The 17684-nt window shown below is 34.2% G+C and overlaps 1 protein-coding gene across 1 annotated transcript in view; it reads left to right on the top strand.

Moving 5' to 3' along the window:
* Positions 1–8369: 8369 nt before the first annotated feature.
* The window catches only part of LOC129239040 (protein kinase 3), an 87524-nt gene continuing 78209 nt past the window's right edge, over positions 8370–17684 (top strand). Inside the window, exon 1 of the mRNA XM_054874312.1 lies at positions 8370–9094. The gene's annotated coding sequence lies outside the window, so the exon portion shown is untranslated. The remainder of the gene's footprint in view (positions 9095–17684) is intronic.

Genomic DNA, 17684 nt, shown 5'->3' with positions numbered 1-17684 from the left:
CTTTTTTCTTTTTAGGTAAGTCTTTCATTAATTCTAGATGTATGCTAAGAGACTCTGGTAAGCAATTCTGAACTACAAATTGTGATTTTTCATTCGATACTGGACACGAATGGTAAAAAAATACCAATACAAGAATATGCTGAATATCAATCAATTACTAAAATTACGCTAGGAATTTCGCGATTCACTGAAATAATTTAGATTTTATTTTGACAAAAAAAATAATAATTATTGTCTGTGATTCTCGGTATTTTCTAAAATATTTCACCAATTCTGCACAAAAAAAAAATGACCGGTTCAGTTTTTGAAATGTGTAGTGAAATTAATTAAGTAATTTTTGGCCTTAAAAAAGTACAAAAAAAATCTTCAGTTAGATGTTCAATAGTATCATAAAATACTGAAAAATCAAATTTATAAATTTTTAAAAATTTTATAATAAATTCCACAGAATTTAATTTTAGGTTATTTTATATCTATATTATACTTGTGTCTATTCAGCTTTGTTTTACGCCAATTTTTTTTTCTTTTGAAAAATTTATTTGAATTTTTATCCCTTTTTGTGGCTAATCATACATTTTTTTCATAAAATAGCAATAATCGCTTACAAGGAATGTTTTTCTAGAAAAGACTAAGCAAAACGAAAGCAAAAGTTCAAAAAGACTCAAAAATATATCTCTTGGTGAATTATAGGTGACAGCTATACAAATAATCTGTGTCAGTAAGACCCTGCCGTTCACGAAACCAATAAGCAATTATTTGCTTTATAATAATAATACTTTGAATCAAAAACAAACAAAAAAATATGCGATGCCCCCTCTAGCATATTTGTAACATTTTACAAGTATACTTTCATTCCGATTATTCTTGCTCACTGTCATTACATATATTTTACACTTTTTTTCTCTCCACTCTCCATGCGTCTGTATGTGCATGTGTACATATTTTGCATTAATTCTCATTCAATATATGCGCTGTGTTTGCACTCGTCCTGACCTCTGGCAATATTGAATTAATGCTAATGAAGTGAGTGTGTTCGAAATTTAGTTGAATTGCAGTAAAACATTAAACAAATTAAAAAAAAATAAATTTCCATTTTAAAAATTGACGTGAAGTCTTGTTTAGGTAGTTGTTTAGTTTCTTCCTTTTATTTTTTTATTTAATTTTCGGATATTACTTTAACTTATTTTATTAAAAATAAATTAGTTTATTTAATTTCTCCAAGCAATTTAGTTTTTGTATACATACCTCTATTTTTGACACATTCCATTGCCCAAATTTTCATTTCGATTAGATTTATTAAATTATTTTAATCTATTTAACTTAAATTTATTGAATTCAATTCAATTTCATTATCTTGTTCGCCATTAAGCAAAATGACTTGTTTTCTTCTTTTTTCATAGAGAGCTTTTCCGTGCTCTTTTAGTAGCACTAATGTGGAATGAGTGCTCTCACACATGCATGCATTTACAAGATTGCTCATTTCTTCATTTGAGCTCTCCGCTCACTATTGCATATTTTTAGGCTTGAATGCAGATGAGGGCAAAAGCAATCATATTCAGGAAATTGGATGGGAAATGCTAATCAACCAAAAAAAAAAAGAGAAAAAAATGTGCTTTTCTAGTTGTAAATTCAATTGTTAGGAGTGTTGGTTTGGGTGCAAGTTACTCATACGACATGGTTGTTTATATGCCAGTGGAAAGTATAAGAATGAAAAAAAAATATAATATTAAAATTACCAATTTCCTATCAGAAGCTACAATAAAATAGGATTATATGTATTATATGTAATTCTTCGAATGCACACATGTATTATATTTTGAATTTTATATTGTTTTTTTGTTTGCTTTGTTTTTTGTTTTTCAAACGTTTTTCGTTTGTTTTTGCCTTGTTTTTTTTTTAGTTTTTTTAGTCTTTATATTTTTTCTTATATATTTTCTTTATTTTATTATGTATAATTTTTTTTCCAAATTTTGTATTTTAATTCAAATTTAGTTGTATAATAGTTTATTTGCTTTTCTATCCCTATTTATATATTTAATTTAATTATTTTTAATTTTGTTTCCGTTTATTTTTAATTTATTTTGTAATTTTATTGGGAATATTTTTTAATATTTATTTTGCTTCAAATGTAATATAGTTTAACTAATATTTGCTGAAATAATAGGACTATGAATAAGTTCGTGCGGTTTTACAACAGATGGCGTAACTTGATTATTATTCCATCTATCCACATTTCCAAACATTCATTGGAGAGCTACTGTCGTAAGGCACAAACGTCAGTATAAGTTTTTTATTTGAAGCGTAAACAACAATATTTTTACCACACTTGAAAATGTCGAATTTCGTGCCAAATAATGTGTTTTTGCGGGGAATTCTTCTTCATTATTTTAATATGAAGAAAAAAGCAGCCGAAAGTCATCGTATCTTGGTGGAAGTTTATGGTGAGCATGCTCTAGCTGAGCGAACGTGCCAGAAGTGGTTTGCACGCTTTAAAAGTGGTGATTTTGGCTTGGAAGACGAAGAACGCGAGGGTGCGCCGCCAAAGTTCATGGATACCGAATTGGAGGAATTGCTCGATCAAGATCCGGCTCAAACGCAAGAAGAGGTTGCAAAAACTTTGGGAGTTGATCAATCAACCATTTCCAAACGTTTAAAAGCCATGGGAATGATCCGAAAGGTAGGCCATTGGGTGCCGTATGAATTGAAGCCAAGAGACGTTGAACGCCGTTTTATGGCATGCGAACAACTGCTTCAACGGCACAAAAGAAAGGGTTTTTTGCATCGAATTGTGACTGGCGATGAAAAGTGGGTCCATTACGACAATCCAAAACGTCGGGCAACGTATGGATACCCTGGCCATGCTTCAACATCGACGTCGGCGCAGAATATTCATGGCCTGAAGGTTATGCTGTGTATCTGGTGGGACCAGCTGGGTGTTGTGTATTATGAGCTACTGAAACCGAATGAAACGATTACGGGGGATGTCTACCGACGACAATTGATGCGTTTGAGCCGAGCACTGCGAGAAAAACGGCCGCAATACGCCGATAGACACGACAAAGTTATTTTGCAACATGACAATGCTCGGCCACATGTTGCACAAGTGGTCAAAACATACTTAGAAACGCTCAAATGGGATGTCCTACCCCACCCGCCGTATAGTCCAGACCTTGCGCCATCCGATTACTATCTCTTCCGATCGATGCAACATGGCCTGGCTGACCAGCACTTCCGTAATTACGATGAAGTCAAAAAATGGATCGATTCGTGGATTGCGGCAAAACCGACCGAATTTTTCACAAAGGGAATCCGTGAATTGCCAGAAAGATGGGAAAAAGTAGTAGTAAGCGATGGACAATACTTTGAATATTAAATTTGTAACCATTTTACGTCAATAAAGTTTCAAATTTCGAAAAAAACCGCACGAACTTATTCATAGTCCTATTATTTTTTTTGTTTTGATTTTATTTAAATTTTATTTTATTTCATTTCAAATTTTTTATTTTTTTATTTCATTTATTTATTTATTTTGATTTTTTTTAATATTTTTTATTTGAATCTTTCGAATCTTACTTTTTGTAATTTTTTATATTTTATATATAGGTATGTCGACGCTAAATTCCTAGCTTCATTTGTAGATGCATCAGTTTCGATACCCTTCTCCATTCTTTTTAAATTGTATTTCAATATGAGAGTAACAGCTTAGTGAACAACTGTGCGACCAGTCAATCTCAAGTTTTTCCAATCAATGATACAAAATCTATGAAGCCACCCAAGCTTCTCGTCAATCTTTTTCTAGAATATTCGCAAGACAAAGCTTCGTTTTCATCCTTGTCTCTTTCTTACCTTTTCAAAACTTATTGCTGACATCATAACGCACAGTAGCACACTCAGTAAAAGAAAATGCTTTTACCTCGCTCTTACACTATAAGGGGTATAAAAGAATGTGATGATAGATTACTTCGTTCGTAGAAAAATTTATTTAACCCAGTATTTTGTGTATACAGTAGTTCGTCATATAACATAAGATGCATATGCTTTACTATTCACATTAGTTCCACAAAAATGCATATACAGGGTTATTATAACAACTTTTACAAAATTATTTGCTTTCACCGACATATATGTATATATGATTGGTGCATACACCCTTTTTGGGTGTTTGGCCGAGCTCCTCCTCCTATTTGTGGTGTGCGTCTTGATGTTGTTCCGGAAATGGAGGGACCTACAGTTTCAAGCCGACTTCGAACGGCAGATATTTTTATGAGGAGCTTTTTCATGGCAGAAACACACTCGGAGGTTTGCCATTGCCTGCCGAGAGGCGACCGCTATTAGAAAAATGTTTTTCTTAATTTTTGGTGTTTAACACGTTCACGCCGGCGCGTACCACCGGTGGCTCGCACAAGTCTGCTTCATGGGGGGGCGCGTACCACCGGTGGCTCGCACAAGTCTGCTTCATGAGGCGGCGTGTACCAGCGGTGGCCCGCACAAGATTGCGTCTTTAGGCAGCGCGTACCACCAATGGTACTTTATTAAACGGTACCTATGAGATGAGATGCCATAAACGACTACCCTTATGAAAAAATTTCGTTTTATGACCTGAAATCGCTTCCGATAGAGCGAAAAGACTTAAGGGGGGACCCTCATTTATCGGGTCAAAAAAATCGATTTTTTGGAAATAATTTTAATCTATTCTACAACTATTTAAGAATATACTTTCAAAATTTCAAGTCGATATCTATATTTTTGAAGGAGTGACAAAATTTTTAACAGGACGCGACGGGTGGCCTGATCGCCTGTATCCAAAACTTTAAACGCGTTTTTCTCGAAACATCATTTTTCGATTTTGTGTACACAATTGAGAACGCTGTATTGAACCAATCAGGCTTTACAATAGCTCATTTTAAAGATAATTAAATTGTTTTCAATGTGACATTAAGTGTTTTTTAAAAAAAAAAGATTTTCATATTTTTTTGTAATTTTAAAGTCAATTTTTATGCATGAAAAATCACTTTTAACATAAAACTGGGTAAAAAATATCAATTTCGACATTTTTTTTTTAAATCAAAATCACACATCGAAGGTATTATCCTAAAGTTTTAAAAAAAATTTGGTTTTTTTATTTCAGAAAAAAATTCAGAGCGCTAGAATGTACACAGATAGAATGAGGTGCCATGGACGAGGTGTATATTTCCATACTTAAAATGTTTTTTTTCTTCTCCGAAAATTTTTGTAGACAGTCAAGACATTTATTAAAGTACTTTATGAATTACAAAACGTTTGAAGTTATTTTACCTGAGAAAAAAATTCCCAAAAATGATGCATTTTTCGACCGTCTAAATGAGGGTCCCCCCTGTGGGCGAAGACCATGAATAACAGCGCCGGCGGGAACGTGTTAACTGAGATTCGAACCAACGTTCTCTCTCTGAATTCCGAATGGTAATCACACACCAACCCATTCGGCTACGGCGGCCGAATATTTTACTTTCTTTTAATTTTATTTATTTTTATTTTTTAAATATATTTTTATTTTTAAATTTTAATATTTTTTTATTGGTTTAATTTTTCAATATGTTTTTATTTGTTTTAGTTTTAAATATTTCTTTATTTTTTTTAAATTTATTTTTTTATTGTTTTTTTGTATTTTTTTGTATTTTATTCAATTTTTTTATTCCTTAATTACTCTCCCGCTAAGTAATTAATTTACTCTACCCATTTCATCTACTTTTCGTTAAGAAAAATATTTCAACCGTAAAACCAAAAAAACGTAATAATAAAAATTGCACAACACAGAAACGAAGTCAATGACTGCCACACTGTCTGATTTTACATTTGAGTCAGCATTGCGGCATCTAAACTTGACTGCCTACAGCAAGGCAAACAAGCAGCTGAAAGAGCAGCCATATACAAGCGCTGTACGCACAGCCAGCTAGCAGGCAGCGATATTGGCCAACTATAGTATCAACCTAGCTGACGGCCTCATGTGATTAAGTAGTGGAGGAGAAGTTGTACGAGTAGCAGCCGTGCTGATTTCAACTGCTGTTGGTTGAGCTCTCTGCACTTTATAACTCCCTCATTGCGCGCGATCGCTCTCTTCTTCATTTCTTGTCAAACTGCTTTGCTTATCTTTTATTACGTTGCTGGTTTTTTGATATTGATTTAAATATGTTTTTTTTCGAAATCTCTGTCGCAATTTGCTAATGCAAGAATAACAAATATTAGCAGGAGTAGATGGAAACGCATATTCGTCTATTCTGCATTCTATGGGCTGGTCTCTAAAAAATTTTGTTTATTTTTCTACAGGAAATGCACACAAAGGGGCGATGTAATAACTCGAGATAGAGAATTGTCGCAGTGCGTGTGTTGTGCACGTAGAGTGGATATGTAAATTGAGAAATCACGAAGTCGTTTTCGAATTTTTCTTTTATTTTATTTATATTTTGGCTTTGCGTATGCCTATTTTTCGGCTGAGAACGGCTATCGCCAGTTTTCGGCGACGCTGTTGAGTGTCTGTAGAATTTTGGTAAGCAAATAGACGGCCAGACTGGCACCTATCGTAGTGTGCGTGCAGTTATTTTTCTACATTTTCCCAGAATTTTTTTCGTCATTTCTTATGTTAAATGGATATAAACAATTTTAGTTATTTTTTATTAATTTTTATAATTTTTTTATCAAGTTTTTGTTTTTTATTTTAAAATCAATTTAATTTTTTTTAATAGTTTTAGTTTGTTCATAGCTTTTTTTGTTATACACCGTTCCTTTGCTGGAAGAACGTCATGAGTTATGATAAAAAATTAAAAATTCGAGAAAAACGGCTTCGAGTTACTATGCCTCCTTAAGAAAAGAAAGATATTTTTATCATTTATTTTTTTCTATTCTATTCAAATATAAGTAATAAAAAAAATAAAATACAATTTATTGAAATTCAAAAAAAAAAAATGAAAGGAAACTAAAATAATCTTAAATAAAAGCAACGCTTTTCATTAATTCAAAAATTAAAAACTAAACACGGAACGTTTTATTTTCCTTTTAAAGTATTTTATTTTATTTAATAATAATTAACCATCTTTTTATTTTTAAACATTTCGTGTTCTATTGTATTTTTCCATATTGTCTCTCCTTTCACCAATTTTCATTGCACTTCTTATGTGTCATTACTCTGGCCCTTGTGACATTGTTACCGTACCGTTATCAGCGGTTTCTATGTCAGCCTGCATAATTTTGAATGTTTATGGTTGTCAATGCCCTAGCCACAATTGAATAATTCATTATTTAAATTTTCCAGTCAAAGATCGGAAATATGTAAGCGAGGTTTGCTTTTTCGTATAATTTCTTTTTGTTTTATTTCACTTTGTTTTCGTGTTAACGACGCATTTATTGTGGAAACAAATTATAATTTTACAGGCGGGCTTATTGAAATAAATGCTTACAGCTTTTTTTGGATTATATTTATTTATTTTTCTGGTAATTACCCAAAAAATTGTTGTAATGCATACAAAAATGTGAACTGCGTAGTATTCTCATTCAGGCCACCCATCAACTACCACAAAGAAATTGAAACCCGACTACATTACGCTTAACACCCATTTGAGTATTTGTCTAAGTCGGTTTTGCTTTACTTTCTTTCATTACACACTTCTAATTTGCTAATATCTGTTAACTCATTCAACAAGTATGATATTTGCTGTTGTTGTTGTTGTTGTTCTTAGCAATGTTCCTTAATACCATTCATATAAGCTCGTGCGCTCTTCTGACTATAGCACTCGCTCTAATGAGTCAAGTCGCGCTCCCAAAGTGGATTCGCTTCATAGTCAGTGTTGCCAACACTTGCGACTCGTCTAGATCTTAAGTTGATATACATTTCTTCATTTGTTTTATTTTATTTTTATTCGAATTTGTAAAACGAATTCTGCTTTTAGTTTAAAACATGAGTGAAAAGTGAGGCCGGAACTTGATTTTCGATTTATTTGTAAAGTGGCTCAGCGCTTTTAGAGTCTTGTCATAAGGGTAAAAGTGAGGGATTTATTTTCTTATTTTCTTCATCATCATCATCTTTAATCATTATGCAAAATATATGGCAACACTGTATAGCAAAGCACCGTGGCCCCCAATACCGATCGATGCAATCTTTATTTCGACACCCTCTTACGCCCCAACTTGCTATCCAGCACATTCGACTTCGCACACAAGCTTCGTTCATGTTGCTACTACTACTTGTAGTTTTTCTGGTTGTTGCTGGCTCTGTCGCTACTTCTGTCATCCGCTAACGTTGCCATCACCGACATCATCGCCCTCATTGCCTGCTGCGCTCGTCGCCGCTTCAACACACACTTTACAGTTTAGTTTACTTGTAGACGAGCTACGAAACAGTGGTGTATTTTCGTGTTTCCCTCAACGCGTGAGTGCGAGAATTCGGCAAAACCAAAAAAATAGAAGACCAAGCTGTGCGCGCGTTCGCGTTATACGACAGAACAACAAATACAACGAGAGTTATAGCTCATAAAAAACAACAACGACCCTGTTGCCGTCCGTTCTGGTATCGATGGTAGCGATAGAGGTCTCGATTTCGTCAGCGAATTCGCATTATCGGCCAGCTCAATACAAGCAAAGTGTTTTTTTTTGTTTTTTTTAACAAACAGTGAATTATTATTGTATAATTTAATTTAAAGAAAAAAAAAGAAAAAAATCTATGGCATTTAATACTGCGTCCATAATAGTTTGAACTGCTAGCCAACCTTTTTGGTTGTCAATCCGAATAGTTTTTCAATTGCCTGTAGTTTCGTAAACATTACGAAAACGGATCTAAAGCGTCGTCGTCGCGTTTACGATCATCGATGTATCTGTTCCAGTAAAATTCAAAATTGCATAAGCAAAATTTTTCTACAGTCAAATACCACCACGTACGCACAACAACGTCGTCCGCATTTGAAATTCCATCAAAAGCGAAAAAAGCGAAAGAAGAAAAAGTAAAAAAGTGCTGGGGTAAAGAAAATATATATACGTGAAAATTTTCGTACGTCTGAAAAAGCGACGAATAGCAGCAGCAAAAAGTTGCGCTATTTTGGGAAAATTTCAAAGCATTTAGCTGTTTTGGGTAATTAGAACAGAAAAAAAAACAAATTCTAAATAAATGAAAATTTTTGAATTTGCAAAAAATGAAATTGATATGAAAAGTTGTAAAACTAAGTGAAAAAGAAACGGAAAAATAATTTATCTATAGATATTTTGAACGGACAGTATCGTTATTCTGATACATTTTTCTCGAAACAGCAAAAATATCTTCAAATATTCTTTTTAATGATGAAATTATGCACATTTGCGAAAATATTGATACTTGTTACGTTTTTTTTTTTTGCTTGTGTTTTGCTTGCTCACAGCCACAGCTGAGTAATTGTTTGCGATAGCCAACAACATAAAATATTCGCAAATATTCAACTTAACCTAATTTTATTCGCGCAAAACAACCAACTCGTACTTAATCCATTCGTTTGATTTTTGCGGCCGAGCACTTGAATAAAAGGCGAATATGCTCGTTAATCCAATTGAATAAAGTAACAGCGGTATCGACAACTTGCTCTTAACGCCTCCCACGACCACCCTCTTTATTTCTTCCTCCACTTCGAAGCCAACACTTCTACTTCAATGTCACTTAAGAGCCTTTTCTACTATACGGACTACACACAAGCACCTGACTTAAATCTCTCCAAGGTGGCACTTCAGTCTTCAGTGTGAATTTGCATTTTCTTGTTTTTGCGAATTTTATCGCCCCTTGATTTCTTTTCTAATAAAATTTGTGAAGTATACACATTGATTGCGCGTTAACTAGTTATGCAAAAACAAAAACAAAACACGTATAGGAATATGAAAGTTAAAGTAAGAAGAAACAAAAAAGACTAAGAAAAAGTTATGCTATTATTTTTTCATTAAATTAGGAATGTTTTTTATTAAAAACAATTTTTTAATAAAAATTAAGAAAAAATCATACCTTTTTTTATTTTAAACAATTTTTTTTATTGGAAACAATTTTTTTTTATAAACACAATTTTTTTTACGAAATGTAAGAAAAATAGTTATAAGAAAAACTAGTTAGATTTTTTTTTATTTATTTTTGTTTTTATTTTTGTTATTTGTTTTTTGTATTTTTTTTTATTTATTTTTTTTTATTTATTTTTATTTTATTTTTTATTTTTTTTTTTTATATTTTGTTTTAAAGAATTTTGTATATTGTTTTAGCTATTTTTTATAGTTATTTTATTATCCTCTTTTGTTCAGTTTTTGTTTTTTATTTTAATACATTTATTTTTAGTTCAATAAGAAAAATAAAAACAAATTATATTACGTTTTCCTTGAATTTAATAGTTGTTAGGTAAAATATTTTTATTTTTATTTTGTTATGTTAAATGAGAGTATATTTATATTTAACCCGATGTTTATAGATTTTCATTCATTACTTCAGCCAATTATTACCAGTCGTGCCAATATTTACTTCTATTTCCGAGACTTGAACTCGTTAAATTTTTAATTCTGATTTTCATTAATTATGCAATATAAATTTTGGTGCAGGCTATAGCTTTCTTTCTTTTAAAAAACACCCACCAACTGACTGCCCATTTATACATACATTTTCTGAGTTAAAAATGCGCCAGGTGAAAATACAAAACTAAGTTATTAACCTCCTTCGCGATATTCGCAGTCATTTCGCATATGAAACGCTACAACAAATACGCAAATTTTATCAATGGAAAATTTTCTGCAATATTATGGCCCGCTCACACAAACTATGCACCTCTCACTCTAGCGCTATTTGCGAATTTGAACCGGTTTCTTTTTATTTATTTTATTTTGTTTTTTCCTTTTTTCGACCTGGTCGAAACGTTTCTTTTTTATTGCGTTTTTGCTGCCATTTGCCTTTTCTTTGGCTTTTTTATTTGAGTTTGCTTGTATTTTGACCATTAAGTTGCAAGTCGTGTGCAGCAAAAGTAGCAAGTTGCGAGACTCTTCTTGCCTTTCACCACTTGACACACACGTTTGGCAAACACTTTACATTCTCTGGTGACTTCATTTCGCGCTCACTGATCACCGTATGCTGACTGCCGTTTCCTTGCTCGTTTGGCAAGTCTATGCTGCGAGCTTGTCTATATAGGTATGTATGTGGTATTTGTATGCTGATCAAGGGGATCTTGAAAGCGCATCATTGTTTCTGCCTTTTACTTCAGTTTATTCCCTCTAGGTTGCATCCCAATTACATTCTTTGACCAGAGTGGCAGATAGTCAGACAGATTCTTATGGGTATACAAATGGATATATGTAAATGTGTGTGTGTATGTGCTTGTCACGCCAACCTACCCTTTTAGGCCTTCAAACGGCATTAAAAAGCTACGAAGAAGTCGCTTGGACCGCACAATTTGAGCCACTGCGGTGTTTTAACAACAACTAATAAATCTGCAGCCTTGCAGGTTGATGAATATGCCTTGGTTAAGTTTAGTATAAATTTCTGCAAATGAGTTTCTGCCAACATTTATGTGGTGTCTAAAAAAAATTATAAATCGAAAAAAAGAAATGTTATTTAAAAAATATTTATTTGTCAGCCGCCGGAGCACATTTTTTTAATATGCTTTTATTATTAGTTGTTTTATACATTGTTTTTTTTTTTTTAATTTTTTTCTAATTTTTTTTTAAATTTTTTCTAATGTCTTTTTTAATTTTTTTCTAATTTTTTTTTAATTTTTCTCTAATTTAAACAAATTTTTTTTTACTTTTTTGTGTTTGCGATGATCCCAAAAGACTTGTTCTTAACTCATACCTGGCTTTTTAGTAGTTCTTTCATTCCGAAAGCCCCCTCAGCTGAATTCACCGCTGGACTTTAGTGTGAATTATAGTATAATAGAATGGACGGTTTTCAATTGATCATCGAGCAGACTGTAGGGTTATTTTTGCTTTCTGAAAAAATTGCATTCTTAGCTTTACGGACAGCCTTGTAGTTGAAGATCATTAAATACCATTCTCTTTTTACCCGAGCTTCTTAAATCTCGAACCACCTTTTTCGCTTAGCGAAAGTCTAAATGCATGACTGTTGTTGCCACAGCTAAATATCGAGACACATTTATTTTGCTATGTTAGGCAGTTTTTTTCTGCTTATCTGCATGTTCTATGAACGGGAACTATAATTAGCTCGCCAGTTTTCCACTTCGCTAACTTCGTCTTTGACTTCCGTGACCGCTAACGGGCATACTTACCAGCGCTGAAAAAATATGGCAACTCGTTCGGTCCAGTAATAGAAAGCTAGGTGTAACTGAGGACTGCATTTCGACCTGGAGTTCTACTGTGTTCTAGTTCTAGTTATGTATTGCCGCTTCACATGCATTCAGTTCTGCTGTCAATGCAATATTTGCATATTGGCAATTTTAGTAGATCATTTATGAAAGTTTATCATAGCTATTCTTTTATGTGTGTCATTTTATTGTTATCTATAATCCATCTTACTATATAACAATCCTAGACAACCTTTGTCGCTTTTAAGGGGTTATACGCAGTTATGAAGCAAATAAAAGACGGGTTGTCAAGGATTTATCCTGAAGAAACTTCAGAATATTTTAATTTGAAAATTTTTGGAGGTTATAAAAGCATCCTTCAAGAACGTAACAAAATGTTTTATTTATGAAAATGTTGATTATAGAGCGCGCTGCAGGCGATTTCTGGAACCTCCTTTAAAAAAAGACGATTTACGGTGTACATCGTAACTCAGGATTGGATTATCTGAAATCAAAGAACCAAACAAATTTTGTTAATATATTAGATTATCTAGTAATTAATCGTTCGGCTAATCAAAATAGTGAATTTTCACAAAATGGCAGCTTTTAAAAGAAATGATTTCGATTTTTACGTTAAAATTTGGCCGTAAATTGATTATAAAATGGAAAATAAGTATCAGATTTACAAAAGGAGCGATTAATTACTAGAAAATGTATCTTTAAAGATTCAGTTAAAACGGTTGACCGATCAAACAAGCCGTTTTCGAGATATCGTGTACACCGACTTGAAAAATGCCGTTTTGAAAAAAACACGTTTAAAGTTTCAATACCTACCTTAAAACGTGCCGAGGCATCTCTACATATTTAGATATAACTCCGAAAGTATTGCTTAGATCTACTTCAAATTTCGTGCGTATACTTTTGAATATACATATGTACATTACAAAAATGCAATAAAAAAAAATCGATTTTTTTGAAAGTCATAACTGCGTATAACCCCTTAAAGTAGTGCCTGATAAGTCGCGTGCGATCCCAGTAGGTCAAAAGTAGAGCACTTGATTTAGAATTTACGCGCGCACCCACCGCTACACTTTGTTGCTACTGTTCCACCAACTGTCACAATTGCTTATCAATATATCAGCGCGTACTTATCACACATTGCTCCAAGCTTGAGATATTTAAAATTATCGAGCTATCGGTGGTTTCAATCAGCACTCCAAGTAATGGATGACACACAAGAGAAATATTTCTAATTACAAAAAGATATGCAGATATTTAATAGAAAATCATTTTGCTATTCCCAATAAGCGATTTGTATGTATCTATATGAGCACACCACCCACCCACTTGATGCCAAAATTATTTGTTTAACTATTGCTCACACAGCCAACGTAATTTTTTTTCGCCCCCTTTTGAGATGCCTGCTACCTAACATCTCTCACAACTCTGCCAACTCTTCGTTCACTTTATTTAGACTTGGCGGATCATGCAGCCACATTCCGCAGTAGTCGCTGCTTATTTTAGACCAAAAATGCCTACTTTCGCACGTACATACACACAAATGAGTCGTCTTCGTGTGAGTTATTGGTCTTCGGTCTTCTTACTCATGAGCCCACGAGTACGAGCGCATTGCATAGTTTACGGCATTCATTTGCCGAGTCATTGCTGTTTTTGTGCCCATTCCCCAAAATGCATATTTACATTTTATTTGTGGTGTATGTATGTATGGTGAACGTAAATGAGTGTGCCTGTGTGTATAATTGTTGAACTCCTGCGTATCGGCATTCTGATGATATCATTATTTTTGAGCCACTCAATATTTGCTCCATTAGTTCATTCATTTTTTAAATTCATTCGCTCTTTGCACGCTTCTCTTCAAATATTGATTTTTTTCTTCGTATTTTCATTCGCCATGTGCTTATCTGCATATTTGCCTCTGAACGCGTATACTACACGTCGAAGTCAGCCGGCCTTTTGCGCCCACGTGATTCCATTTCCAGTTTCCATTTGCCTTAATTATCAAATCAACTCAAATGGTTTGAGTTTCTTGCTCTTAGGGTCATTTTATGTGCATCCGGTTAATCGCCTCAGTAGAGATATGCCTCTTTGAATTTGTCCACCTATCAATTTCTCCCTGCAAATATTTGTCTGACTTCCTTTATACTCTGTCCTTTTTCTTTCTTTTCTCCCTCACTCGTTTGCTGTTTGCTTGTGCTTCGAGTTTGCTGGTATTGCGCCTATCCTCTGCCAGGCTACTTATTCTGAGTATCGATTCGCATGATCGATTTTATTGTGCTGCAGCTGGCGCTTACTCGTACATACATACATACATACAACTTAAGTTTACATATGTTAAACTACAACACCAAAATGGAGTGGGTGCCGAAAAAGAAGCAATAAAGAAATAAAAAAAGAATTTAAAACAAGCAAATAGTACTTGCAGAAAAAATTGCTCAGGCCAGCGAAAAAGCCGAATGAATAGCGCAAGCAAGTCACAGTCAATAATACAAACAAAATAAACCACCAAGATAGATGAAATAAAAACGAGCGAAAAGCGCTCTTAAAAAAGAAACAACCAATGAAATAAATATACAAAATAAAAAAAAAGTAATCGACCGCATGTTCGCGTCAATGGAAAATTCCCAACTGGTTTAAGGCAGTGCTATAGCAAATTTTGTTTGCGCCGCTTGCTAGCTGGCAGGGTGCTTGTAGAGTTGTTGAATCTGAATCGACACTAACAACACATGTTGTGCTTGCGATATATCAGCACATATTTTATTCTGTATTTCTGTATTCTCAATTTGGTTGTATATTCAATAAATATAGTATTTCAATTTTTTTGTTTCTGAGAACACTGAGTCATCATACGCCGTGTAGTTTGCCCTGCGCTTGTGACCTTGAACTTTGCCTTGATTGATTGATTGACTACCGGGCATGTCACTTCACTTTTTGTTGTATTATTATGTTTAAATGGGGTTGCTTTGGATTTTAGTAGACCGTAATAATGAAGTTGATTTGTCAAGCACTCATGCATATTGCCCATTATTCAAGGAGGTCCATTAAGTATTTGGAATTTGATTCGGATACAAGTAGTAGAGACACATGAATATATTTCAGCAATTGTTTTTTTTTTTTTGGGAAATAGTAAGCCTTGTCATTAAACATGGAATGCAATTTCATTAAACTGACTTACACGGCTTGCTTTACAGTGGGCCATTCTGCTGTTAACCCACCAAAAACAACTTCGATTTCATGTTTAAATTTTTAAGTCGGCTCTGTATGAGAGGCGTAACATTTATCCTTAACGGTACCCTACCAAATAATGTCTAATGGGCTCAAATCGCAGCCTTCAGGCGGCTAATTGAAGTCACTGATTCGACTGGGTTCGAGCTCTTTCGATGGCATGGGGGGGGAGGAGTGTTAAAAGAGTTGGTTTTAGCAGGCATGTGAAGAGGCATATGACTTACATATGCACGTTAAGTGTGTCGCGGTCTATTCTGGATATGCAGGAATTCAACCTGCTACAATCTCCAGAACGCGTTGTGCCTTTGTTACGCGGATCTCACATGACAAGAGTTCTTCCTCTGCAATAGGAGGTGGGTTGGTGTCTTTGGTTTTGGAATTTGTGTGCAATATACACTGATTGTGTTTCGCGATCAACCATACTAAGGAGCCGATTTGTCTACATCCCTGTTTTATGGGCTATGCACTGCCAAAATTACTTTTGCGTTATTGGCTCTATCCGCTATCTAACCTTGGGCCTCGATTGAGTCTCGAGCTCCTAAAATAGTGTCGTGGGACTCAAATTAGTTGGAACTTTTTATATGAACTTTTGTGTCAGCTCATAACTGATGATTAGCGGGAAATTCTGAATTTCTTAAGTGATTTTTATTGAAAGCTTGTGTTTTCTAAACTTACTTTATAATTCTTCTTGATTGATGCGATGGCCGTTTCAGCGATTTTGGCCGAGTTTAACAAAACGTGCCAAACGTTTCTTTATAATTATTGGCCTTAAATATTATTATAAATAATGATATGCCCTCGTATCTTAAGAACATCGACTTAAAAGCTCCAGAAAATTATGTTTCCAAACACTTATCAATTCACTTGAGCACCTAATTGTGATTGACTCTGAACGTCCAGTGCAAACACTCCACTTTCAAGCACCTGATTTAGGTTTTCAACCTAATTAATTACTACTCTGCTCGACTAATGAGGTTCGTGCTCTAGATTAAGTAGCAAAAAGTAACCCAATATGATTGCAAATGCCTCAATAAAATTAATTGCATTCACAGCTCTAGTAGTATCAGAGCCCTGATGTAGCTTGAGTCCACATTCTCTTCGAGAAGAGTATGAAATAGATGTGCCGATGTTGCAAAGTTACTCTTGATAACTTTTTTAAATACTTTCCAAATATTTTTGGGGAATGCGAAAACGTACACGAAACGTACACTCTTCGAAACGCAGCTTTTCCCCGATTTATCACCAGCTGGCGGTCAGTTAGCGGAGAAAGTGCAAATTCCTGTCCACTTTGTATTAAACTCATGAAATTTTACCTATTGTATATTGATTTTCTGATTCTTGACCAATTCAGTAATGCTTTACTGAATATTGTCGGACTCTATAAGTTACTTGAGCTACTTCAATAACAACAAGAGTAACCACAAATTGAGAGCAAGCACAATGCAACCTACACATTTTTTTCTTCTATAAACTTCCATTCCGCCCATTTGCCGACTGAAAAACACAAATTTTGAAAACTATTTTTAATTCCCATGAAACTCCAAATGCGATCATTTGTCATCTGAAATTTTCTGTAACCCCACCTTAAGTACTTATACATCATCACGTGCACGCGTTTGTCGCTACCACTGCCTCAAAGGAAATTTCCGCTGCTCGTTTATCTTGGCCTACAGCGAAGATCGCTCACTCATGCAGCCAACATCTTTCTTTGTCGCACTCACTCAGCAGCTGCTGACTCTTGACGTGCTTGCCACGCTGCATAGCTTGCTTGAGTCACACGAGCTCTTAATTGTATACTCACGTTGCAACATCTATACAGTTTAAGATTCTGCCCATGTGATTTTTCTCCACTATTTTTTTTAAGCAGCCATTTTTTTATTTTTTTTTTTAAACAAGTCTTTGTTGATGAACAACCATTGCATTGTTGTATTAGCTGCAGCAACAACAACTGCACAGTAATCTTTGATTGCTGTTCATCACTGATCAGTGGCTCTTGTTACTCTAATTCCGTGTGATGCACTTATCATTTGTACTCTTCGCATTCGTCCATGCCATTTCTAATGCTCGAAATGCTGTCATTAAACGTTACATGCCTTGCGCTGTCTATGAGCGCTATTCTACTGCTAGGGTGTGGCACCTCGTAAGCACATACATACTTACAATATAATATCTTCTACAACAGCCGACTCG

The sequence above is a fragment of the Anastrepha obliqua genome, chromosome 2, assembly GCF_027943255.1.
Source record: "Anastrepha obliqua isolate idAnaObli1 chromosome 2, idAnaObli1_1.0, whole genome shotgun sequence".
NCBI classification, from domain to species: Eukaryota; Metazoa; Arthropoda; class Insecta; order Diptera; family Tephritidae; genus Anastrepha; species Anastrepha obliqua.
Note: the sequence above shows the minus strand (reverse complement) of the source record. Positions and strands in the feature narration are given on the sequence as shown.